Consider the following 25,790-nt stretch of genomic DNA (forward strand, 5'->3'; position numbering starts at 1 on the left):
ATACAGTGCAGTTGTTTTTATAACGTTTGTTTCTGGATCATTACTCCTTCTGGCTATAAGATACATTTCTCCTTTCTGTTTACAAAATGTTTTTATCCCTTTAGTAAGACATGGCTTTTTAGATCGTTCCTTACAATCATATTTCACTGTTTCCTTAGGGAAACTGTTTTCAGATATACTCACAAAGGTATAATGACATGGATTAAATTTTAAATTAGCATCAGCTTCTCCTTACACTTCATCCCAGTGGAACTACTGCAATCTTTCCCTAAAATTTGCAGTTGTTAAATCATTATTTGAATGCACTATTTTGGAGGACTGTTTTGCATTCTGTGCTCAATAGTATACAATAAACAGTATTTCATATCAAAGATTTCGTTACACTGTATTGAAAAGGCAAGCCTTTGCCCATTGTAAGATAATTTAAAAAAAAGTATATTGTAACAAATAAGCCCTCGGTCACAAAAATAAAGTAATAACTTATTACTTAGATATTGTAAATTCAATGAACTATGGAAACATACAAATCACAAGTTCAGCAGTTTAGGTCAGTACAAAGAAAGGAATGTCTCAAACCCTGTATGCCAGTACAAAATGTGTTAGAAGGTTTCCTCAGGCTGCAACGTTTTGTATCAGATCAAAACCTACATCTTCATCAGTTAATAACATATGTTTCATCAATACTTCACGCTAAAATCTCGTTTGACTTGGTAATGGAAAGATATAACACAAAAAATACGTAAGCTATGAATTTACATCAGAAGGTGCAATTATGCACAAATACGCAGAACAAATAGTCTATCTTGTTCTTTTCAAAGTTTCACTCACACTGTTTGAAAGAACATACCTCTTACTTTGTGATTGTGATTTTATTGGTACTGTAAATTATAAATTGAAATTGGTTTATTTACCATCCAATAAATGTGGTATTATGTAAGGCATTACCAGTACACACATAATTATACAAATGGTTAATACATAAAAATATTTTTACATTGCTATTACTTGTTTTGTAATCATCACAGGTTGTATCACTGAAGTTACAATGTGGTTTGTTAACAGTCACATTTATAATAAAAGATCATTTGGTTTTTATTATATGACCTGTAAAGAAACTTGTGTTATAGAGTGCTTTTTATTTATTTCTTTGATTGGAGACATCAAAATGACTGCTTTTGCAAACATGACAAGTAATAGTATGATAATAATTATACTCAGCAAATAATTACACTTACCATATATGTTACTGCAGTTGTTACATTTTATATCTATTTTAGATATTCATCGCATTATACCTAATTTGCTACTGGCTCTTGTTACAATCAGAGTCTTAAAATTCGTTTAATGAATATAAACTTTTTTCTTTGAGAAAAGAATTTAATTGCAAGTTAAATTCAGTGCCTGTACATATTATTGGAGGATATGTTAATTTGTTAAACTAAATCAAACTGTTGGCATATGTGATTCTATCTGTCATTTTTAGTGTTGTCCTTTTTCAGAAACAGTTACATTGTTTCCCAGAACTGTTACCATATACCTCATTGCTCTCATCAACTTCTATTGGTTGGCTCATAAAAATGTTACTAATTTAAATATGTATAAAGAATACATTGCGAGGCGTTTGTGGTGCACAGACACTTCACAGCATTAATCTCTATGGCCTATCCAATGTATAAGTCGTATTGCTCTGTTCTATAACAGTATTATTCTTTTTAAATGGACATCAGCTGCACAGCCCCGTAGTGTGATCCCATAATTAAGAAAGGGATAAATTGTTCCATACTATACTATTTTCAGTGTGTGGTTGCGAACCATCTCTTTGCACTTGGGTAAGTACTACTGACTTTCACACATAAAAAATTAATGTGATTTGTCCACTATAAATTTTCAACTGCATACAGTGCCTGAAACTTACAGTTACCAGTTTCTGTTGCCTATAGATTACATACATTATTTACATAGCTGTAGTGTGATCTGCCCATTTTAAATGCTTGTAATTGAAATTAGGTGACTTTTGTTATATAGCTAGGGAAGGCCGAAATGCACGCTATAAGCTCACGCAGGATGGCGTGAGGTCTGAAACAGGATACGTAATGAATGCTATAAAGAAAAGTACGTAGCTGCTGGAATACTTAACTTTAATCCATCATTTGTATACATCGTTCCTGATGAGACATGCTTCATGCTTTATACAATAACTATCAATTGCTATGGCGCCTTGCTAGGTCGTAGCCATTGACTTAGCTGAAGGCTATTCTAACTATCTTCTCTGCAAATAAACGAGGCTTCGTCAGTGTTGCATCGCTAGCTAAGTCATCCGTACAACTGGGGCGAGTGCTAGTAAGTCTCTCGAGACCTGCCGTGTGGTGGCTCTCGGTCTGCGATCACTGGCAGTGGCGACACGCGGGTCCGACATGTACTAATGGACCGCGGCCGATTTAAAGCTACCACCTAGCAAGTGTGGTGTCTGGCGGTGACACCACATTCCTCCCCCGCGAATCGGCGAACGGTCGTGTTATAAGGCTTCCAGCCGCAGTGGGGAGGACCCCACGTTGGCGTATGCGATGAGGTGGGGAGCCTAACAACAGGCGAAGCTGTGCCACCCGCACCCGGCCATTCGGTCCGAGGGGAGCGAGGAAACGCCTGAAAACCTAGTCCAGGGTGCACACCAACATGCGGTGTATGCGCCCGTAAAGAGACAGGAGGGGCCGAAGGGTCGACCTCCATCGCGTCGGGGTACCCGACGCGCGAAGACGCTATGTGGTCCTGTGCGGGCAAGAGGTCCATGGCGGAGGACTGCTGGTCACGGGAAGCGATCGGCGGCGCGTGACCCAGGGAGGCGCTTGGCGGCTGCAGCGACGCGTCCACTGCGGGCGGCGCCGGCGGGACAACAGGCGGCGGCGGCGGTGGTGGCGGCGGCGGCGGTGGCGCGTCGCCATGGGGCAAAATGGAAGGCAGCGTCGGTAACACCTGGGGATGAGGCGAGCCAGTAGATGGGTCCCCAGGGCGCTGACCGGAAGGCACCGTCGCTGAAAGCAGACGGGGAGCGGCAGAACCCGTGCGACGACAAAGGCGCAGCTGATTGAGATGCCGACGCACCTCACCAGAGGCCCCCAAAACCTGATAAATAGCGCGGCCGATGCAGCGAAGAATGCGCCCTGTGAGCCAACGCTGTGAACCGCGATAGTTGCGATAGTATACTACGTCGCCTGGAGCAAAAGCAGGCGTCCGCCGCTGCACAGGAACCTGATGTGGCGGATGCAACAAAGACATCAAGGCTCGATGAGGACGACCGTGGAGCAACTCAGCCGGCGAGCGACCATCTCGGGGCTGAGAGCGATACGATGACAAAAAGAGCAACAACGCGTCCTCCCGAGAATGCGACTCTTTCAACTTCAATATCTGTGACTTGAAAGTCCGGACCAATCGTTCAGCGGCACCGTTTGACTGAGGCGAAAACGGCGCGGACGTCAGATGTTGAATACCATTGGCCTTGCAGAAGGACTGAAATTCTGCGGACAGGAATTGTGGGCCACTGTCGGAAACAATAGTCTGTGGAAGACCTTCAATGCAAAAGATAGCGGATAACGCTTGGATGGTGGCAGATGACGTCGTGGAAGACATCCGGACAACAAAAGGAAAATTGCTGAAAGAATCTACCACAACCAACCATCGAGCATTCCAGAATGGACCAGCAAAATCGATGTGCAAGCGTTGCCAAGGGGAAGTGGCTTTCGGCCATGCAAAGAATTTCCGCGGTGGTGCGGATTGTTGGTCGGCACACGCCATGCAAGAAGAGCACATATTCGTAATTGCAGCATCGATTCCGAACCAAGTGCAGTGCTGACGAGCAAGTTGTTTCGTTCGCACGATACCCCAATGTCCTTGGTGAAGAAGCCGTAAGACAGAGGACTGTAACGAACGTGGGACCACGACTCTGGACTGATCATTATTAGAACGCAACAACAAAACACCACGTCGAACAAAAAGTCTCTCCTTGTGAGCAAAAAATCTGCGAACCAACGGATCCTCTATCCATGACTTTGACAAAGGCCATTGCATAGCAACAAAACGCAAAACGATAGCAACGACAGGGTCAGCAGCTGTGGCTGTAGCTACACGACGAAAATCAATCGGAAACGATTCGACCACGTCATCGGTTTCCGAATCAATGAACATGCAAGCAAGTTTGGAAGAATCGAATGCTCTATCCTCAGCAACAGGCAAACGGGACAACGCATCGGCGTTTCCGTGCTTAGCAGTGGACCGATACAAGATATCGTAGCGGTACTGCAAGAGGAAAGTAGACCAGCGAATAAATTTCTGCGCTGTACGTGGAGGGACAGGCTTGTTCGGATGATAAAGCGATGTCAAAGGTTTGTGGTCTGTGATGATGGTAAAGTGACGACCATACAAGACATCATGAAACTTTGTAACACCAAACACGAGAGCCAAAGCTTCCTTCTCGATCTGTGAATAATTTCTTTGCGCTGACGAGAGTAATTTGGACGCAAAGGCAATAGGGCGATCATGCGAACCATCTTTGTGCGCAAGCACAGCTCCGATCCCGAAATCCGATGCATCTACCATCAACAAAAGGGGTTTCCGGGGATCGAATGGCGTAAGGCAAGTATTTGAAAGCAACGCCGACTTCAACTGGCGAAAGGCGCGTACGCATTCCGTCGACCAGACGAACGGAACACCTTTACGGCGTAAGCGATGAAGCGGAGCTGAAATGGAAGAGGCATTGCGCAGAAAGCGATGATAGTAATTTATTTTACCCAGCACACTCTGCAGCTGCTGCAAATTCTGCGGCGAATGCAAGTCTTGTATGGCACGGGGGTGCTCTTGACTCGGATGTATGTCTTGGGCATTGATGACATGTCCCAAATATGGTAAGTCACAAGCAAAAAACACACATTGTCCTTCCGCAAGCGAAGACCATTTTGTCGCAAGACCTGAAATAATGTGCGGAGGTTTGCTAAGTGTTCGTCTTCTGTCTTTCCGGAGATCACAATATCGTCCAGATAGTTTGCTGCAGTAGGGACCGACGCACAAACAGTTTGTAGATACTGCTGAAACAATGCAGGGGCGGAGGCGCACCCGAATGGCAGTCTTTTGAAGCGATACAGCCCAAGATGCATGTTAACCACCAAAACGCGCTGGAATTCTTCGTCCACCGGTATTTGCAAGTACGCATCTGCTAGGTCCAACTTAGAAAAATAGTTACCCGGGCACAGTTTGTCAAAAAGATCTTCCAGGCGGGGTAAAGGATAAGTGGCAATCACTAGTTGTGGATTCACTGTTGCCGTGAAGTCCACACAAAGTCTCAATTTTCCGGAAGGTTTTGGCAAAATTACTAAGGGTGAGGCCCAGAGAGAAGCCTGCACACGTTCAATTACACCTTGTGATTCTAAATCGTGTAATGTTCTTGCGACCTCATCACGCAATGCGTGGGGAACATTGCGCGCTCGGAAAAATGTCGGTTGCGCGTTTACTTTCAGTTCAAAATGTGCTTCATAGTTCTTAGCGCAACCAAGGACCGGTGCAAAAATGTCTGCAAATTCTGCACATAGACGAGAAACACTGGCGGAAGGCACAGTCTGATTCACTGATAGGACCTGATTGACTATAGACAAGTTAAACAACTGAAATAAATCTAAACCAAACAAGTTCACTGAAGAAGAAGAACGAAGAACGTAAAATGACACAAGTTTTGTTTGTCCCTTGTATGTTGCAAGAAGGCTGCACTGTCCTAACACAGGGATCGTGTGACCTGAATATGTAGTTAGCGTAACATTTGCGGCATGCAACGGGGGTGTGCCCAGTTGTTTGTACGTGTCTTTATTGAGCAATGAAACTGCAGCTCCTGTATCGAGCTGGAATGGGATCACGTTGCCATTAATGTCCAAGTCTACAAAAAGTTTATTGTCCTGCTGACGACAAGAGCGACTGTCTCGTGCGATTTGAACAGACACTGGTACAGAATCACTTGCTAATTGACGTGATTTCCGTCGATGTCGACGCACACTTTTTGTGGGACGAACACAGTCACTGTTAGAGAGAGTGACACTGGGCGGAGTGGAATTAACTACATGAATGTCCATGGGCGAAGGTTCACGAGCCTGAGTATTCTTGGTTAGATTCCGGCGTGAAGCAAAGGGCCTGGAATGGTTGTGACTGTCCGATCGGAGCTTTTTCTGGCAAACACTTTGAACATGTCCTTTTTTATTACAGAAAAAGCAAATAGCTGGGCGTGACGGGCAATTTTCACGCGAATGTCTAGTTGCACACTGCGGGCATGATTTGAGCACTGCATTTGCTGGCTGGCGCGGGACACTTGGCTGCGCGAACGTGCGCGAGGGCTGTTTACAGTTCCGTGCAGCTCACCCGGCGGGCCGGTTAATGTGACACACAGCAGGCGAAGTTTCAAATGATTCCTGAGCAAAGTCAAGTGTGTCTTGCCTATCCAATATGTCTATCACTTGTTGAAGAGAGGGATTGAGTAGTTTCAAAATTTGCTCCCGTATACGAACATCAGAAACGTTCTGTGCAATTGCATCACGCACCATAGTATCTGAATAAGGGAGTCCACATTCACACCCAAAAGCACAATCCCTTGTAAGGCCTTGCAAAGTTGCAACCCACTCCCGATTAGTTTGACCGGCCGTACGTTTGGTACGAAAGAACGTATATCTTTTTGCAACTACATTGACTGGTTCTTTGAAATAGGCATCTAATGCAGACAAAATTTCGTCGTAGGACAGAGTTGCTACGTCGCGTCGGGGAAATAATTTCACTATCACACGGTACGTTTGCACCCCTACACACGCCAATAAATGAGGCTGCCGCTCGTTACCTTGAACTCTGTAGGCGGCGAGATGAAATCCAAATTGGCGTGACCACTCCGTCCAGCTTTCTATCGCCTCATTGAAGTGTCGAAACGGTGGTGCAACTGCATGTTGTGGGTGCGGTAGCGGTGGAGCGGCGGCTGCCGCATCGGTTTGCATGGCACGTTGACCCTGGACGAGCTGTCCAAGGGCATCCAATAAGGCCTGCGTCTGCTGATTCTGCAAGCGATAAAATTCGGACAGTACATCTGGAGATTGTGGCGAAGCCATGACACAAGTAAATTAGAGCAATACGAACGCGAAATCCTCTTTGAAGCCTCGTCGCCACTTGTTATATAGCTAGGGAAGGCCGAAATGCACGCTATAAGCTCACGCAGGATGGCGTGAGGTCTGAAACAGGATACGTAATGAATGCTATAAAGAAAAGTACGTAGCTGCTGGAATACTTAACTTTAATCCATCATTTGTATACATCGTTCTTGATGAGACATGCTTCATGCTTCATACGATAACTATCAATTGCTATGGCGCCTTGCTAGGTCGTAGCCATTGACTTAGCTGAAGGCTATTCTAACTATCTTCTCTGCAAATAAACGAGGCTTCGTCAGTGTTGCATCGCTAGCTAAGTCGTCCGTACAACTGGGGCGAGTGCTAGTAAGTCTCTCGAGACCTGCCGTGTGGTGGCGCTCGGTCTGCGATCACTGACAGTGGCGACACGCGGGTCCGACATGTACTAATGGACCGCGGCCGAATTAAAGCTACCACCTAGCAAGTGTGGTGTCTGGCGGTGACACCACAACTTTCATCTCAAGGTCCTGGTCACTGAAGTATTTTCTTAAATCTGTTAAACCATTAGTAGCAAAGGATACTGGTTTCTTATGTCCTCTGCTTTTAAAATAAGGCTGGGGTGTAATCTGCACAGCTTATTATATGGGAGTGAATGGGTTTACAATATATATATATATATAAGGAGGAGAAAGGGATTGAGAATTGAGCCCTGAGGTACTTGTTTATTACTTTTTCACTAGTGGACTGAAAGTTTGTAATTTTATGAATCTACTTTGTGTGCATTGACGCCGTCTTTCTTTTAGAAGTGACCTATCGTTCAGCATGTCAAATGCTTTTGTCATGTCTAAAAATATAGCTGCAGTATGCATCCTGTGGTCCAACAGATAGTAAATTTCATGGGCTGATTGTATAACTACTGTGTTGTACTTAGCTCTTTTCTGAAGCAGTTTGTGTTTTGTGCAATAGGCACTTAGTTGGGTCAATGGGCCATGATAATACTTTCGAATAATTACTAAAGGTGGGAATTATTGATATTGGTCTATTGTTGGAGACAGTTTCTTTACTTCCCTGTTTGTAGATTAGTTTCACAGCTCTCATTTCTAGAACAGTGGGATACATGTATTTTCTAATGCTGCAAATTAGTCAGGTAGGGAACAGGTTCTGAAATTCTTTTGAAGTGCACCTTGTTAATTGCTCTGGATATGCATTCTCATCCAGATGAAAAATTTTTTCTACAGCATGCATATCATCCAAACTCAGTTCTCTAAGTGTGGTGACATAGGATCTCTACTTGTGCATCTGTGACATGGGTTGGCTGAGCAACTGAAATAAAATAGTTATTAAAAATATTACATACTTTAATATTACATATTACAGTGTTAGCATAATTTCTTATGCTGAGTGGCTTCATGTTCATCTTCTTGGGACCTTTGTGGTATTTGTCAGTTAGCTCCTACAGTGCTTTACTTATGTTATCATACTGCTCTATTTCATTTTTATTAATCAGATTCTTTAAGTTAGCAATTTCAGATTTAACAGTTTTTTTGTCTGATTGCATTTTTCCTCAAGAATCTGCAGACCGGTAGCTTTACAAAGCACATTTCGATCACATGTGATACATGAGATTTGGTGGGCATTTCAGTGTAAGATTATGTCCATTTTGACGATGTTTAACTCCCTTCTGGATTCCTTTGACTGGGAAGTAGTAACAGTAATGACTCCACAGGGTTGAGAAGAACTCGTTCCGTTTGTCATCAGACTCTTTCACCTGTTACAAAGAATCACATTTCTCATTGGATCGTTTGTTTTTAAGGAAATCAATGTTTGTGCATTCAGGAATTCGTTTCTGAAGGACAATTTTGTTATCTTTGGCATAAAGTGCTCAAAGTAATGAATATCTAAACTATTGTAAACTACTATACCTACAACTTTTTTTTTTGATTGAAGCATAATCTATACTAGTGGAGCACATGTCCATTACCTTTTGTCAGAGCTTACTATACTTCAAAGTGTGTATGAGCTTAAGACATCTCTGAGTTTCAACTTTTCTATACCATTTGAGTTTGCAGATGTTAAAGGAACCAAAAGGTCGTTTGGATCAGTCTGACCAGATTACACTACCAAGTCTATCCAAAAACAAAGTTATAACAGCATTTAGCAGGCGATACGTGCCAGTCACTTCAGGCTGCGCTAAGATCAAAAAATACTGTGGAGCACACCACCTCTCATTTCAATTGATCCATCTTCAAGAAAGAAAATTTTGAATTGTTGTATCCTCAATAACATAAATTGCCACACAGCCACCTTTATGTTATTGCCAACAATAATTATTTGCTAAAAAGTAATCTTCTAATGTATAATACATTATTTCATTAAATTTTAGTCCATGATCAGTTAATACTAAAATACATATTCTACTAACTACATAGGTTTCTAGGACTGTCCTGCAGTGAGAGATCCCTTATTTCACAGCCTACTTTTTCTTCAGGCGAAGGGGATTCAGACACATCTGAGTTACATCTCTGAACACTAGTCTGATGGTCATTTATCCTAAAAAAGTCTCGTGGCTGCAGTCCAGAACAATTGCCCCTCCTCCTCACTATTTTTGTCGTTCAGTTCACTTATATACGGAACTAGTCTAGTAATCCATGGTCCACATGATCATCATGGTTCATTTTACTTATGTCTAGCAAATGCACATAGTTAAACTAATCACAAAGTTTTTTTTAACTCAGATTTCTAATCTTGGAATTTCTTTATTTACACATGACCACTGTGGAAAATATTGTCACACTGGCATGTTTGTGAAGACGACGTTCCTATGAAATAGTTTCGGCAATAAGTTTCGAAAACATGGCATGTCTGTCTAGCGTTTGTATTTATACATGTCGTTGCCGCCGCCTATAATCTACATCTACATGGATTCTCTCCAAATCACATTTAAGTGCCTGGCAGAGGGTTCATCAAACCACCTTTACAATTTTCTATTATTCTAACCTCGGACAGCGCACAAAAAGAACAAACACCTATATCTTTCTGTACGAGCACTGATTTCCCTTATTTTATCGTGGTGATCCTTTCTCCCTATGTAGATCGATGTCAACAAAATATTTTGGCATTCCGAGGAGAAAGTTGGTGATTGGAATTTCGTGAGAAGATTTTGTCGCAACAAAAAACTCGTTTCTTTTAATGATGTCCAGCCCAAATTTTGTATCATTTCTGTGACACTTTCTCCCATATTTCGCCATAATACAAAACGTGCTGCCCTTCTTTGAACTTTTTCAATGTACTCCATCAGTCCTATCTGGTAAGGATCCCATACCGTGCAGCAGTATTCTAAAAGAGGATGGACAAGTATAGTGTAGGCAGTCTCCTTAGTAGATCTGTTAAATTTTCTAAGTGTTCTGCCAATAAAACGCAGTCTTTGGTTAGCCTTCCTCACATTTTCAGTGTGTTTTTTGTAATTGTAATACCTAGGTATTTAGTCGAATTTACAGCTTTTAGATTAGACTGATTTATCGTGTAACCGAAGTTTAACGAGTTCCTTTTAGCACTCATGTGGATGACCTCACACTTTTCGTTATTTAGGGTCAACTGCCAACTTTCGCGCCATTCAGATATCTTTTCTAAATAATGTTGCAATTTTTTTTGATCTTCTGATGACTTTATTAGTAGATAAACGACAGCATCATCTGCATACAACCTAAGACAGCTGCTCAGTTTCTTCCTCAAATCGTTTGTATAGATAAGGAACAGCAAAGGGCCTATAATACTACCTTGGGGAACGCCAGATTATCATTTCTGTTTTACTCGATGACTTTGGGTTGGGTTGTTTTTGGGGGAGGAGACCAGACAGCGAGGTCATCAGTCTCATTGGCTCAGGGAAGAATGGGGAAGGAAGTCGGCCGTACCCTTTCAAAGGAACCATCACGGCATTTGCCTGGAGTGATTTATGGAAATCACAGAAAACCTAAATCAGGATGGCCAGATGCGGGATTGAACCGTCGTCCTCCCGAATGCGAGTCCAGTGCTTGATGACTTTCTGTCAATTACTACGATCTGTGACCTCTCTGACAGGAAATCACAAATCCAGTCACATAACTGAGACAATATTCCTTAAGTATGCAATTTCACTACGAGCCGCTTGTGTGGTACAGTATCAAAGGCGTTCTGGAAATCCAGAAATACGGAATCGATCTGAAATTCCTTGTCAATAGCACTCAACACTTCATGTGAATAAAGAGCTAGTTGTGTTTCGCAGGAACGATGTTTTCCAAACCCATGTTGACTGTGTGCCAATAGACAGTTTTCTTCTAGATAATTCATAATGTTTGAACACAATATATGTTCTAAAATCCTGCTGCATATCAACATCAACGATATGGGCCTATAATTTAGTGGATTACTCCTACTACCTTTCTTGGATATTGGTGTGACCTGTGCAACTTTGCAGTCTTTGGGTATGGATCTTTCGTCGAGCGAACGGTTGTATATGATTGTTAAGTATAGAGCTAATGCATCAGCATACTCCGAAAGGAACCTAATGGGTATACAGTCTGGATCAGAAGACTTGCCTTTATTAAGTGATTTAAGTTGCTTCACAACTCCGAGGATATTTACATCTATGTTACTCATGTTGGCAGCTGTTTTCGATTCGAATTCTGGAATATTTACTTCGTCTTCTTTTGTGAAGGCTCTTCGGAAGGCTGTGTTTAGTAAGTCTGCTTTGGTAGAACTGTCTTCGATAGTATCTCCATTGCTATCGCACAGAGAAGACATTGATTGTTTCTTGCCGCTAATATACTTCACATACGACCAGAACCTCTTTAGATTTTCTGCCAGGTCTGGAGACAAAGTTTCGTTGTGGAAACTGTTATAAGCATCTCGCATTGAAGTCCACGCTAAATTTCGAGCTTCTGTAAAAGATCGCCAATCTTGGGGATTTTGCGTATGTTTAAATTTGGCATGTTTGTTTCGTTGTTTCTGCTACAGTGTTCTAACCCGTTTTGTGTACCAAGGAGGATCAGCTCCGTCGTCTGTTAATTTATTTGGTATAAATCTCTGAATAGCTGCCGATACTATTTCTTTCAATTCAAGCCACATCTGGTCTACACTTATATTATTAATTTGGAATGAGTGGAGGTTGTCTCTCAGGAAGGAGTCAAATGAATTTTTATCTGCTTTTTTGAATAGGTATTTTTTTCGCTTATTTTTGGAGGATTTGGGGATTACAATATTCAAGCTCGCAACGACAATCCTGTGTTCACTGCTCCCTGTATTGGTTTTGATGCTCGTTATTAACTCAGGTTTATTTATTGCGAAGAGGTCAAGTGTATGTTCACAAACGTTTACTATTCGCGTGGGCTCATGAACTAACTGCTCGAAATAAATTTCAGAAAATGTTTTTAGCACAATTTCGGATAATATTTTATGCGTACCTCCGAAATTAAACATGTATTCGCCAACATATCGATGGTAAATTAAAGTCACCACCAACTATTATCGTATGAGTTGGGTACATATTTGAAATCAAACTCAAGTTTTCTTTGAACCTTTGAGCAACTGTATTATCTGAATTGGGAGGTTGGTAGAAGAATCCTATTATTATTTTATTCCGGTTGCCAACAATGACCTCTGCCCATACTAACTCACAGGAAGTATCTACTTCAATTTCGCGACAAGTTAAACTACTTCTAACAGTAACAAACACGCCACTGCCAACCATGTTTAGCCTATCCTTTCGGAACACCGTTAGGTTCTTCGCAAAAATTTCTACTGAGCTTATATCCGGCTTTAGCCAGCTTTCAGTGCCTATAACGATTTGAGCATCAGTGCTTTCTATTAGCGCTTGGAGCTCTGGTACTTTCCCAATACAGCTACGACAATTTACAACTGTTATGCCAATGGTTCCTGTATCTACGTTCTTCGCCTGCACCCTTTGTGACTGAACCTCTTCTCGTGTTTTCCCAAGACCCTCTAACCTAAAAAACCACCCAGTCCACGCCACACAGCCCCTGCTACCCGTGTAGCGCCTCCTGCATATAGTGGACATCTGACCTATTCAGCGAAACCCGAAACCCAACCACCCTTTGGCGCAAGTCGAGGAATCTGCAGCCTACACGGTCGCTGAACCATCTGAGCCTCTGATTCATATCCTCCACTCGGCTCTGTACCAGAGGTCCACAATCGGTCCTGTCGACTATGATGCAAATGGTCAGATCTGCTTTCACCTTGCAAGCAAGACTGGCAGCCTTTACCATTTCTGTTAGCCACTGGAATCCGGAGAGAATCTCTTCTGATCCGAAGTGACACATCTTATTGGTATGGACATGAGCAACCACCTGCAGTTGGCTGCACCCGGTGCTCTTCATAGCATCCGGGAGGACCCTTTCCACATCTGGAATGACTCCACCCAGGATGCACATGGAGTGCACATTGGTTTTCTTTCCCTTCTTGTCAGCCAAATCCATAAGGGGCCCCACAACGCGCCTAATGTTGGAGCACCCAACTATCAGTAATCCGACCCTCTGTGATTGCCCAGATCTTGCAGGCTGAGTGGTTTCCACAGAAACAGGACAGGCGACAGCAGCTAGCTCAGCGACAGTGTCAGCCACAGACATCACCTGGAACTTGTTTGTTAGACAAACCGGGGAGGTCTTTCGTGTGGCCGCCTGGGAAGTCTTTTGCCGTCTGCTTCGCCCTGGAGCGACCTCCCACTCGACCACAGGCGAGGGCTCAACCACAGTGCGGGCAGTAACTGAGTTGGCCACTGGTGAGGACCGATCGGAGGACTCGGACGTGCTGGACGTCCGTTGGATCCCCACAGCTGGCCCACGATAGTGGTGCCCATCCACTGCAGCCTCAAGCTGTGTAACAGAAGCTATCACAGCCTGAAGCTGAGAGCGAAGTGTCCCCAACTCGGCTCGAATGCGCACAAAACAATCGCAGTCCCCGTCCATACTAAAGACCGTGGAAAACTAAACTATGCAGATAAACGGACTATCGGTTCGTCATGCGCAACTCTACCGTAGACCCCGACGAAAACGCAGGAACTGTGTCTAATAATATGCAGATATTCAAAAACTTAACTACTGAAGCACTCAGCTGAAACTAAATTATTCGCGAAGTTCAGAAGAACGCGAAATCCCGTAGATTGACTAAAATTTACAGACGCGAGAAATCTGGCACGGACTTCAATGCGAGATGCCTTTAATAGGTTCCACAACGAAACATTGTCTCGAAATTTGGTAGAAAATCCGAAGAAATTCTGGTCGTATGTAAAGTACACAAGCGGCAAGACGCAGTCAATACCTTCGCTGCGCAGTGCCGATGGTACTGTTACCGACGACTGTGCCGCTAAGGCGGAGTTATTGAATGCAGTTTTCCGAAATTCCTTCACCAGGGAAGACGAATGGAATATTCCAGAATTTGAAACGCGAACAGCTGCTAGCATGAGTTTCTTCGAAGTAGAAACCTTAGGGGTTGCGAAGCAACTCAAATTGCTTGATACGGGCAAGTCTTCAGGTCCAGATTGTATACCGATTAGGTTCATTTCAGATTACGCTGATACAATAGCTCCCTACTTAGCAATCATGTACAACTGCTCGCTCACCGATAGATCTGTACCTACAGATTGGAAAATTGCGCAGGTCGCACCAGTGTTTAAGAAGGGTATTAGAAGTAATCCATCGAACTACAGACCTATATCATTGACGTCGGTTTGCAGTAGGGTTTTGGAGCATATACTGTATTCAAACATTATGAATCACCTCGAAGGGTACGATCTATTGATACGTAATCAGCATGGTTTCAGAAAACATCGTTCTTGAGCAACGCAGCTAGCTCTTTATTCGCACGAAGTAATGGCCGCTATCGACAGAGGATCTCAAGTTGATTCCGTATTTCTAGATTTCTGTAAAGCTTTCGACACCGTTCCTCACAAGCGACTTCTAATCAAGCTGCGGGCCTATAAGGTATCGTCTCAGTTGTGCGACTGGATTCGTGATTTCCTGTCAGAAAGGTCGCAGTTCGTAGTAATAGATGGCAAATCATCGAGTAAAACTGAAGTGATATCAGGTGTTCCCCAGGGAAGCGTCCTGGGACCTCTGCTGTTCCTGATCTATATAAATGACCTGGGTGACAATCTGAGCAGTTCTCTTAGGTTGTTCACAGATGATGCTGTAATTTACCGTCTAGTAAGGTCATCTGAAGACCAGTATCAGTTGCAAAGATTAGAAAAGAATGCTGTATGGTGTGGCAGGTGGCAGTTGACGCTAAATAACGAAAAGTGTGAGGTGATACACATGAGTTCCAAAAGAAATCCGTTGGAATTCGATTACTCGATAAATAGTACAATTCTCAAAGCTGTCAATTCAACTAAGTACTTGGGTGTTAAAATTACGAACAACTTCAGTTGGAAATACCACATACATAATATTGTGGGGAAGGCGAGCCAAAAGTTGCGTTTCATTGGCAGGGCACTTAGAAGATGCAACAAGTCCACTAAAGAGACAGCTTACACTACACTCGTTCGTTCTCTGTTAGAATATTGCTGCGCGGTGTGGGATGCTTACCAGGTGGGATTGACAGAGTACAACGAAAGAGTACAAAGAGGGCAGCTCGTTTTGTATTATCACGTAATAGGGGAGAGAGTGTGGCAGATATGATACGCGAGTTGGGATGGAAGTCATTAAAGCAAAGACGTTTTTCGTCACGGCGAGATCTATTTACGAAATTTCAGTCACCAACTTTCTCTTCCGAATGCGAAAATATTTTGTTGAGCCCAACCTACATAGGTAGGAATGATCATCAAAATAAAATAAAGAAATCAGGGTTCGAACACAAAGGTTTAGGTGTTCGTTTTTCCCGCGCGCTGTTCGGGAGTGGAATGGTAGAGCGATAGTATGATTGTGGTTCGATGAACCCTCTGCCAAGCACTTAAATGTGAATTTCAGAACAGTCATGTAGATGTAGATGTAGATATAGATGATTAGGAACTTGTAATATGTCACAAAATCTGTTTACTTTCCGACACAAACGAAAACGCGAGAACTGTGGCTATTAGATATTAAATTTGCACGCAGAAACTCAATAAACAAAACTATTAAAGCACACATATGGTATAATAAAATTCGCGCCTGGTTAGACATGATAGTCTTTTTCTTTTCAGTTGACTCGTCTCTGTTGAAATATCCTCCATCACTGCATTTAAAGCAGCACCTGGCTTAATCTTTGCGAAAACAGAAGGCTTTGAACGTATATTTTTCCGAAAAAGGGTGGATAGACCAATTTTCAATTCTGTTGGCGTACAGGAGGGGCCCTTAGGTGCATCTTGGCGCCAGAAAATTCTTTTTTGACTCTTTATTGGTAGTTTTGTAATTGTTTTTTGGTTCGCCTATGTTAGTTCTGTTACCACTCATGCCAAGAATTTAACTTTAAGCCAAAAAAAGCTGATGCACTATGTAGGAATTTTCTGAATGGGATGGAAATCGTTAGTAGATGTGGTGTACATGTACAGGCAAATTAATGATTAAAATTTCAGAAAAACTGATTGATTTATTCGAGAGAAAGAGCTGTACAAGTTGTGCAAGTCAATAGCGTCCCTTATGCAGTTATTCGGCTTGGCATTGATTGAAAGACTTATTGGATGTCCTCCTAAGGGATATAGTACAAATTCTGTCCGATTGGGGCGTTAGATAGTGGGAATCCTGAGCTAGTTGGAGAGCACTCTCAATTGGCGAAAACAAAATAGGTTGTACAATACCGTAAAGATACCACTGTGCTTTATGTATGACACAGAAAACAACCACAGGGGTCCTGGTATGAAAACAAATGGCAGCCCAAATCATCATTCCTGGCTCTGAGGCTGTTGGCCAGGTGACAGTAAGGTTGGTACTCCACAGCTGTCCCGTGTGTCTCCAAATGCGTCTTCGCTGGTCATGGGGGCTCAGTTCGAAGCCGAACACATCACTTAAGACAGTTCTACTCAAGTCAATGAGACTCCAGTCCGAAGACTTGTCTGGAGATGCCCCAGACAGTGGTGATAACAGCCTGCATGTCGCCCACCATATGGGCCGATAACCAAGAGTGATGATCTGGGGTGACATTTCTTTTCATAGCAGGACCCTTTGGTTGTCATCCACGACACCATTATAGCACAGTGGTACATCAATGATATTCTATGCCTCGTATTGTTGCCCTTCATGCTACGCCATCCTGTGTTTACTTTTCAGCAAGATAATGCCCACTTGCAAACGTCGAGAGTTTCTACTGCTTGACTTTGTGCTTGCAAATTCTACGTTGGCCAACAATATCCCTGGATTTCTCCAAAATTGAGAACGTTTGGAGCATTATGGGCAGGGCCCTCCAACCAGCTCGGAATTTTAAAGATCTAACACGCCAATTGGGCAAAATGTGGCAAAAAACACTCAGGTAACATCCAGTAACTCTATAAAGCAATCCCAAGCAGAGTCACTGCTTACTTAAGAGCCATGAGTGGACAAACATGTTTGTTGACTTGCTCAGTTTGTGAATCTCTTTCTCTTAAATAAATCAGCCTTTTTTTCCCGAAATTGTAATCATTTGACTGTCTGTACACTTAAATCACATCTACCAATTTCCATCTCATTTAGATAATTCCTTCAAGGTGAGTCGCTTTTTTGTCTTAGAGTGTGCTTGGTAATGTTGTTACTGTCATTGTACATGTATTTATGTGTAGTGCTTAGTTGCTTGTCTTATATTGTTGTCCTGGGCCAGGCAATAATTTGATCCAGTGTTTTATACTTCATTTCCAGTACTTGATGTTTCTTCAGAATTTCTTGATATTCTGACACTAAATCATGTGTTAGCAGACTTATTATTTTTTCTTTTGAATTTCGCATGTTCATTATTTGTGGCACTTGTGGATCACTGTCAGTATGTCCATTCATGTTCATCTCCTGTATATTTTGTATTTATTTTTACTCATTTGTCATGGCACCAATACTTGCAGTTAGATTAGATTAGATTAGATTAGATTAATACTTGTTCCATAGATCATGAATACGACACTTTGTAATGATGTGGAATGTGTCAGGTTAATAAAAGGTGTCTATACAAGATATTACATTGCACAAAATATTACATGACACTTCATATTTTTAATTTTTTTTACAGGATACCCTTTGTTACCTTTTTTAAGCAGATTTTTCAAATATCAATGTCACTTTTCAGAGAACCTAAGATATCATCATGCAAAAAATTCACTCAGTGGCATCTCCTTTTGTCTCTACCACCATTCTAAATTTATTTTCATGCTGTCCCCTTGTCTCATGTGGTGTATTGTTGAAAACTATTATGGTAAGATCAAAATATTATTTTTGATATTCCTTAATCAAATCCGAGGAATATCATATAAATTCCTGTTTCTACTTCTTATGAGTGCACATGTTATCTACTTTCACACAGGCAACTATTCTGTTTGGTGTGCATAAGTACTTTGAGTATATCTGGTTTGGGACTTATAAGTATTTTCTGCTCAACAAAACAGGCCTCTTGTCTGCATGAAGATAAGTTACTTAAACCAGAAAACATGTAATGGCTTTCTTCTACCAGAGGAAAAGATTTTTTGTTCTCACAGTTTCCCCAGAAAAGTATTCCGTAACGTAAGAGCATACAGAAAAAGACGTAGTATTCCATAAGAGTGAACTCTCTACTCGGACAATCCTTCAGTCTCTTTAGGCGATATAAAACTCCTGCCTATACACAGCAGAGTTTTTCTGTGTGGGTATTGCAGCATAATTTACTACTGAGGTTGATGGCTAACATTTTTACAGAGTGCGTGAGTGCGTTTTGTCCAAAGGATGTGTTTAGTTTAGTTGTTATTTTACATCAATCTATTTTTCTAGAATCCTTCATCACTTGTTCATTTTTTGACAACATTCACAACATTATGTTATATGATGAAAGTTATGTAATTGACATACATCATCACAGATTTATATGGTAATAATTCGGAAAAGTTATTCACAGAAACAATACATAAGAAAGGCCTTAGCACAGATCCTCATGGGACTCTATATTTTATTTTGACGTCAGATTTTTTATTTCAACTTACAACATCCATTTGGTAACTTTTTGTTAATTATGAGTGCACTAGGTCTAGTTTCTTCTGTAGTTACCCCATACATTGCAATTGTCTTAGTTAAAATGCTATTTGAGACACTGTCAAACAGCTTGATTAGATCTGTTAAAGTGGCATAGGTGTGCTGCCGATTTGCAAAACAGTGTAGTACTGATAACACTACTTCTTGAATCGTCCTAATTGTTAATAGTCCAATTTGGAACCCATGGTGGGACCTGTTAAGCAGTTTGTTACATTAAAAAACATTTAATTGGTCTAACACTGCCAATTCAATAATTTTCGATATTATTTGTACTGTTTCTATATATCTATAATTTTTGTGGGAATTTCTGCAATTCTCTGTTTTGGGTGTTCTGGAAATGTATCTATCTAAACATCCTAGTGGAACGGATATTACACACACACACACACACACACACACACACACACACACACACACACATATATATATATATATATATATATATATATATATATATATATATATATATATATATATATATATAGGATAAAATTAGAGAAACCATGGATGTCTTCAGTTCTGGAGTAGTTGTTCAATGATCTGACTACATCCAGTATACCCAACCAAATTTTGGCAAGCTCAGCTCTGCTTCTTGTGAATTAAGAAGTCTATCCAAATTTTTAACTAAATTATTCTTATCTGACACAGCCAATTTCCCAGTATTAGTGAAACTACTATTTCGATCATTATACTATACTATACATGTGTACACTTATAATATAGGAGAAGTCAGTATTTTTAGGCTAGAGGATATACATATAACAGCCCACAAGGTGCACACATAATTATGTATAACACATGATGTTTATGACACATAATGATGTACTGGTACAATATGTGTAAAAGCTAGCCTTTTGCCTGTGGTTTTGCCCACACATGCGTATGTCTCATATATTGTATGCATCTCCTCCATCCCATTTGTCTGTCCACTTCTTTGTCCCTCTCTCTGTCCATCTATTACTCCTCCCCCCTCTCTCCATCTCCCTCTCCTCTTCTCTCCATCCATCTACTCCTCTGCCTCCCTCTGTCCATCTCTTCCTTCTCTCTCTCTATCCGTCTCATCCTCTCCCTCCCTATGTCCATCTCCTCCTCACCCTCCTCTCTGTTCATCTCCTCCCCCCCACCTCTCTGTCCCCCTCTTTGCCCCTCTCTCCGTCCATCTACTGCTCCCCTTCTCTCCATCCGTCTACTCCTCCACCTCCCTCTGCCCATCTCTTCCCCATCTCTGTGCGTTTCCTCCTCCCCACTGTCCTTGCCCATCTCCTCCTCCCCCTCTCTCAGTCAATCTCTTCCTTCTCCTTGTCTCTGTCCATCTCATCCTCTCCATCCCTATGTTCATCTACTCCTCACTCCTCTCCCTGATCATCTCCTCTTCCTCATCTCTCTGTCCACTTTGTTTTCACCCACTCTCTAGGTCCCTCTCTACCTACCCCTCACACTGTCCATTTACACCTTCCCCAATCGCTGTCCACCTCCAGAGTTGACCCAATCCCAAAGGGAGCTAGGTGATTCTAATCCAAGCAGTACTTCTTTCCAGGCAATAAGTGTTATGTGTACCAAGTTTGGTTGAAATCGATCCCTGAGTTTAGAAGAAAATGTGGAAAACAGATGCAAGTGTACACACACACACACACACACACACACACACACACACACACACACAGTGATAGAATGCTGTGGAGTGTCAGAGCTCAGATGATACGTTTTACTGCCCCATACTGCAAGGATCGCAGAACACTGTATCAGGTGCTGTCATACTGCTCTCCTTGATTATGACTTACCTCAGTGTGGAAATGTATTATGAGAAGCGACCTGACTCCTGCTACATTGACACTCTTTTTATGCCCCAGATATTGATTGTGACACACAGCTTGAGCTGGATATGAGTCTCTGCCTTCTGTGCCAAGTAAGAATTTTAAAAAGTTATATAAACATCCAGGAATTGGATCTGCTGCGCAACAGATCTCACTTCTTCAATAAATTCGTTCCCGAATTTTACTCTTGCATCACCCTAGAACAACTTTATGTTACATAGACAAATTGATACTGGTTTATGCTGTGAAATATCGGTTAACATCTCGTGAGAGTAAGTTTCCTTAATCGTTCCCTCTTAAATCTAGGTTTTACTATCCAATATGGTCAATATCTTTCTCGTTCTACTTTCTGCCATTTCATTACATGTATTGGTACAGTCAGCTTGAGTTCCTACTGTGTAGTAATGTTGTCAAGCCATTCTATGGGAATGTGATGCAAATATAGGTCTGAAGGATTGGCAGATTTATATCTCAAGTGGAGGTAGAGTATACTAGTTGTTATAAGGAACATGGCTATGCTAGTAGTAGAAACACTTAGACTGATGATATTCTGACATTGTATTTATATTTTCCATAGTAATACACCCCTTTTCTCATGCAGTTAGTTCATGTGTTGAGTGTACGAGTTCTAGACTTAAAGTATCAGAAAGAAAGGCTTATATGCCCAGTACAACACTGGTGTCGATAACTTTATCATGGTGGCACCGCTATTGGTTGCAGTTGAACTATAGTTAGCCCATGCTACATCGCAAGCTCTGTCATTGATCAAGATACCACTGTCATGGAGTTGCATCCTTGTAACAGTTTATGATCATGATCTGTGGCATAAATATTGAGTTAATCCAATGGGTGCCAGCTTTCTGAAAATATGGATGAGGTTCCAGAACTTCGCTGTGTCACTTTATTGTGTCATCCTCATCTCTCAAAAACTGAATTTTACACAACTGTGCGTCTGTTTTAACTATTTTGGTTGGACAAATGGTAATGCTTCCTGTTCTACACTTTCGTAACTTATCCATTATCATAAGAGCATGTGCACCTCCAGATTCCTAAATCATTATCACTTCCTTAGTCTGTAATTGCACCCATTTGTTCATGGTCTTCCATTTCAGTCAGGTATGGATGAAATGTGCAACAATGATAATGTGCATCGTTTCTACCAAATACTGGAAACTGGATCGATTTAAGCATTTCTTGTCCTATCCATCTTTACTCTGACAGTTCCTACATGATAGAATAATGCTAAGCTTCCTTGTGTTGGGTTAACTATGTGCTGAAGATCTGCTGGGAAGTCCTTTTCTGCTTGGTGCAACGCTCCCAAAAATTGTTGTTGACAACATCAATGCTGAATTTAATCGTCCATGTACTGCATGATGTATTGCTTCTTGCATTTCTGCTACAAGGTCTTGCATAATTAATGCTGTCTTCCAGTATCTGCAACAGCCTAGCGACAGTAATTTTTTTCATCCAATGCACTTAACCATTTCTGAATAATGGTTTTATTTGCTGTTGTTGCCATGTTATGCACACACTCTGTGAATTCCATAACTGTCTTCTGTATTACTTTAGTATTTTTCAAATTTGTGTTGCTCTAAATTTGTCAGTTGTTTTGTATGCCACTCCACTGTGGCCTTAATATTTCCTACTGTATCTTGCACGTGACCTATTGCTGTGATCAGTTCCTCCACGTCTTCTTCATTTGCTGTCCCAAACATGGTTTTTTAAACAATTTACTTTCTGTGTTTATCCATACCCTCTTTCTATATAGAGATGACTGCAGTACTATATAGTTATCTGTAAGCTCTCTCCTCTTAGCTTCCCATAAGACAGCTCCAATTCTTGATATTCCCCATCAATTTGTAAGAAAATGGCTTCTTTCTGCATGACTTTCTGTCTTCACGTCTACGAATCTCATTTCTAACTTTCTATGCCTTTAACGTTGATTCCAATTTCTAATGGTGATCAGTCAACAGACATCTTATTGCTTGGAAAACAAAGCTCTGGAATTCAATGGATGGTTCAGGATTACACGTCCAACTCCGTCTTCGATCATGAGCAGCAGCGTCAAGACTACAATTATTCTTTTGGCTGTCCATGCCGTTATATGAGTGAATGGCACTTTCATCAACTCCCTTCATTCTTCCAAGACGTTTGCCCATACAATAGTACAAATGTCATACTATTCCCTAACAGATAGTAAAAGTGCAACACTGCAAAACAAAGGCAGGAAAAAAGGCAGGGAAAATAAACTGCGATAATTCATAATTGCAAAGTACCAGTTCTGCGACGTAAGTGCGTTTGGTGCCTTGTATGCAGCATTAGCATTAGGTGGGGCATTTCTCTTAACCTTCATTGGTTTTCTGCTCTGTTGTGGTGCTGGTGCTGGAATTTGTTATAAGGCATCGATTGCACCATCGAACGATTTTACTCTACTGATATGTACAGTGTTAGTTTTAGTTGGTAACTGGTTTTAACATTGACTAGGGATGTCATTTCTGTGAGTTGATGAGAACAGTTGTAGTTCATGAGATTTTTTTGGTTTTTCCTTTTGGTGTGTAAGGACTGGCAACCAACACCCATTGGCAAAATCTGAAATGTGGACGTTGACATAAATGCTGTCCCACGTGTTCTTGTCCTACCAGAGCATTCATGTTGAGTTGCCTGACTCTTTGACAAACTTTGTGTACCCTTTTCGCAAAATTCTTTGCTGACTCGATGACAGGACCTAGCTTAGGTTGTAAAGCACCAAAGAGAAATGGCATTTTTCTTCTGTTGACCATCTTGTATGGTGAGAGACCAGTAATAGTATGGACTTTGAAACTGTACCAGTGAGCACAAATTGGAGGTATGTGTGCCAGTTTGTACACTGTGGCTGTTATCGTAGTGGCTCATCATCTTTGAGACTGCACAACGGAAGTGTTCACCCATTTGTTTCTGTACAGAAAGCACTGATCCCTAACTTGTGAACATGTACAGTGTTTTATCAAACTGGATAAGAAGTTTGTACCCTGATCAGTTGGTAAAGTTTCTGGTACGCCAAATTTAAGAATCCAGTCACTCACAAACTCTGAAGCAACTGAGCAGCCTGCTGGTCAGAAACTACTGATATAGATATAAACCTTGAAAATGATCGATAATCGTTAGTATATACTTATTACCAGATGGGATTCTGTTAAATAGCACAAAATTATCAAGCCCTACCATTTGAAAGGGTTTTGAAACCTCTGGCAATTTCGAGAGAAATTCTCATATGGCTGAGATCAGTCAGCTGCAGCAACAGTATGCAATTTCAAACATGTTGGTCCACATCCTGTTCTCTCGTTTGCCATCAAAATTTTTTTTCTATCATTCAATCCATCACTCGTTGTCCACCATGACCCAAGAACATACAGTCATGCGGTGTCACAATAGTTCATTCCTTAGTAACAACAGAATCACTATGCACGGTCTGTCATTTGCTGACTTGCTTAGTAAGCCATCGTGCATTACAAACGGTGGCTGTGACATAAATTCCTGACAGTCCGTATCGTCTGCCTGCACTCTCTGGCAGTTACTCTCAGTTTTTCCCAGTTGCCTACAGCACTGCAATTTTGACGCTAAACGTATCTGTGTTTGTGTGTTTCTTTCATGTTTATGAATGGCTTCTTAATCAAACTTACTCAGCCTAAGAGCCTACCTTATTAACCTGCTAGACGGATCATTCAAATCCAATTGACATTTCAACGAAGTACAATCTGCTACAATTTTGAATTTTTGTCCTTGAAGGTAACATCGAAAATAAGTGATCCCATACATCACTTCCAACATTTCTTCTCTGTAGTAGAGTAATTGTATTCCGCTCTGTTTAGCTGTCAAGATGCTTGCACTGTGGGATGCTCTTTACCTTTGATGTTGAAATTGAGAACGCAACCAAAAGCACTATTGCTAACATCACAGGAAAGGATGAATTCTTTATCAAAATCAGGGAACACCAGTACCAGGTCTTTGGTTAATGATTTCTTCAACACTTGGCTGAGTGCACCCCCCTTGCCAACAGTGCTCGGCAGACCAAACGCTCACCCATACAAGTGCTAGCCCAGCCTGACAGTGCTTAACTGCAGTGATCTGACGGGAACTGGTGTTACCATTGTGGCAAGGCCATTGGCCCATCTTTTGGTAACCACTCTGTAAATCCGTTGTGGGGAAGTACTTGCATCTGCCTAAGTTATCAAGAGTCACTATGATATTAGGTCTCAGATAGGTGTTGGTTGTGGTTCAAGTGTTCAAATACCTACAGTCACAACAAAACTGGTACTTTTTGAAGATTATCACTGGTTTCTATGATGCCTTCTACCAGCTGTCGATCAATGAACTGTTCCATGAACTGTTGACATTGCTTGAGTATACACTACAGCTTCCTAAATCAGGACATTATTTCCTGTTGGTATGTGATGCTGGATAATCGAAGTCAGTGGGTAATAGGCCCTGTGCATTAAACGAATTCTTAAACTGTAGCAGTAGTGCTTCTATATTTCACTGGTCACAGCCCTATAGATGATCTACTTTGTCACATAAAGCAGAATCATGGACAGAATGTTTGTGGTTGTGGGCAGTACATGACCTGTGTGTATCCTCTTCATCCAAAATATCCAGTGTGGCTATCATCAAGCCCTTCGGTAGACTTACATTGTCCATACAGAAATTATCGAGGCTAG

This window comes from Schistocerca piceifrons, chromosome 7 (genome assembly GCF_021461385.2).
Source record: "Schistocerca piceifrons isolate TAMUIC-IGC-003096 chromosome 7, iqSchPice1.1, whole genome shotgun sequence".
NCBI classification, from domain to species: Eukaryota; Metazoa; Arthropoda; class Insecta; order Orthoptera; family Acrididae; genus Schistocerca; species Schistocerca piceifrons.